Here is a 3,010-nt window from a genome sequence, read left to right on the forward strand (position 1 = left end):
CCTCCTGCCTGGGTCTCCCTTCCGAGCACACCTCCTCCTGCCTGGATCTCCCTCCGGAGCACACCTCCTCCTGCCTGTGTCTCCTGAGCACACCTTCTTAATTACATGTTGTGACACTCCAAACTAGGCCAAATCCTGACTCACCCTGCACCTCTCTTCCAAGGCACCTACCTGTACATCTGCCAGGATTTAATCATATAGAATTGTGAAGCATGTTATCACCCTGAGTCCTTTATGAGCTGTTCGTGGGCACGATCTGCAACCACTCCATTCTCCTTTATTTCCAGGGCCTGGCACAATGCCCAGAACTTGACAGGGATCCAGGAAGCTCTTGCTTGTGGGTTTCTTATTCACAATGAAGAACGTGAAGATCCGAGTTCTAGGTTAGCTTTTGCCCCTCATTGGTAGATTAGGCTCCCTTAATCTCCCTGATAGTCTGGAAAACACCAGGGACCTGGATGTTCTAGTCACTTCTGTGGAAAGCACTAAGCTCATCTGAGAATCTCATGATGAGAAATGGGAGCCAGAGCCAAATGCGTGTTTGCAATGCAGTGAGGTGTATGTCTGTCTGTAAATGTGAAGAGAGATGAAAGTGTCCAGAGCTTCCTAGAGATGGAGGTAGGGACCTGTAACATGAGGGCCTGCTTGTTGGGGTTTCTGTCCTGCCCAGTTCCCACAGCCAGTAAGTCCCAAAGAAAATCACACAGAGGTCTCCACAAGTTATAAACTGATTGGCCCATTAGCTCAGGCTTCTTACTAACTCTTATAACTTATATAGCCCATTATTCTTATCTATATTAACCACATGGCTCAGTACCTTTTTCAGTGGGGTAGGTTACCTCCTGCTTCTTCCATGCCTGGACAGGACTGCAGAGGAATGAGCTTCCTCCTTCCCAGAATTCTCTTGTTCTCATTGACCCACCTCTACTTCCTGTCTGGTTGTCCTGCCTATACTTCCTGCATGGCTACTGGCCAATTGGTATTTATTTAAAACATAATTGACAGAATCCAGAATTGTCCCGCAGGGACCTGGAGAGGTGAGGAGGCAGGAGGTTCTGAAAAGAAGAGGAGAGACAGATAAGCAAGTCACCCCAGAGGCTGACCAGAACATCCACAGTTTCCAGGTTAGAGCTCTGCAAGAGGAGGTCCTGGTTTAATATCTTTGCCATAGGTGTGTCCAGAAGTAACTCAACGGAAAAATATTAAGTAGAGGTTAGATTTTCTCAAGGAAAATCCAGTTTGACAGATAATCAGCTGAGATGTAAGAAGTTCATCTTAGGCTGGGGAGCTAGAGAAGTCAGGAAAGTCCAATTCCCAGAATCTGTAAAAACTGGGAGTGGTGGCATACACTGGTAACCCCAGCGCTGGGCAGGTGGGGACAGGTTGGTTTACAGGAACTCTCTGGACAACCACCTTCACCCATCTGATGAGTCTCTGACCTTGTCTTCAAAAGGAGGAGGAATGGAAGGGTGGAGTCAATCAATAAGTATATTGCTTGCTCATCTTGCCATGATGGATTCAAGCTCTGTGGACAGGTCAGGCATCCCAGGTCACAAGGCCTCTGTGGCAGCTGCTCAACTCTCCAGTAATACAAATGCAGCTAGGAATAAAGAACAATGGGAATGGGTGTGAGTGCAGCAGCCTGGATTTGACCCTCCGTCAGCAGCATAGCCCTCCTTGACCAGCAGGAGGCAGGGTGTGTGAGGCAGAAGCTGACCTGTGAGCTAATGTGCGAAGAAAGTTCCTCTCAGAAACCAACAGATCACCTGAGACTTCAGATGGGCAGGACCAACTGAGGCTCACCAGGAGGGCGACAGTTTAGAAAGACCACAGGTGTGCAATGCACTGTCTCTCCACCGGAGGAGCCCACTAGAAGATTCCAGTAGTGGATTTAAAGAGGGAACAGGCCAGCCTGGGTTCTGGGACTTTCCCGGTCACATCCACACTCTTTTCTGCATCTAAAACTTTAGAACATGTGGTCAGCTCAACCACAAACACTTGTAATTGAACAGAATTTGTTGACTTTGCCAAGGAAAAACACATAATGGGGCAGGGGGCGGGGGCATGAGCCCTCTTGGTAAGAGGGTGTTAGAAAAGATTCTGGGATAGATTATTTGGGGAGACTTCAAGGAAGCAGAGCTCTGCTCTGGACTGGGAAAGCCATTAGGGAGAAAAGGGAATGCAGTCGTTTTTTGTGATTTGTTCCTACTTTTCTCCTCTGCTCAAACATGATCATAGAAGAGCTTTTTTCTTATCCTCATGCATTTTGTCTGGCTTTGACATTCTATGGTGTGATACAAATACACAAAGAACACTCTTAGCACCGCCCCAACTCCCCAGACACCAAGGCCAACATCGATGTCAAGGGCCCTCCTCTCTCTCTCACACACGTGCATACTGTTTCAGAGACGCTCCTAAAAGTCCATGCAGGGAACTCTGTTGTAGAATATTATTTTAAGGTGTGTTACATTTGTTTATGCTGTGGAATATTTGTTTAAAGATGTGAAGATGCATTGTTTTGTGTATGCTGCATTTGTTTAACTCTGTGCAGCTGTGATTCTTTGCCTGTTTAAAACACATGGCCAATAGCGAGGCAGGAGTAGGGATAGGTGGGGCTGGCAGGCAGAGAGAATAAACAGAAGGAGAAACAAGAAGAAAGGAGCAAGATAGAACAAGGAGAGGAGGATTTCGGGGGACAGTCACCCAGCTACACAGCCACCCAGGTACACAGCTACACAGCTACACAGCTACACAGCTACACAGCTACACAGCCACTCAGTCACACAGCCACCCAGGTACACAGCTACACAGCCACCCAGTCACACAGCCACCCAGGTACACAGCTACACAGCTACACAGCCACTCAGTCACACAGCCACCCAGGTACACAGCTACACAGCCACCCAGTCACACAGCCACCCAGATACACAGCCATCCAACCACACAGATACACAGCCACCCAGATACACAACTACACAGCCACCCAGATACACAGCCACCCAGATACACA

The sequence above is a fragment of the Microtus ochrogaster genome, chromosome 4 (assembly GCF_000317375.1).
Source record: "Microtus ochrogaster isolate Prairie Vole_2 chromosome 4, MicOch1.0, whole genome shotgun sequence".
NCBI lineage: Eukaryota > Metazoa > Chordata > Mammalia > Rodentia > Cricetidae > Microtus > Microtus ochrogaster.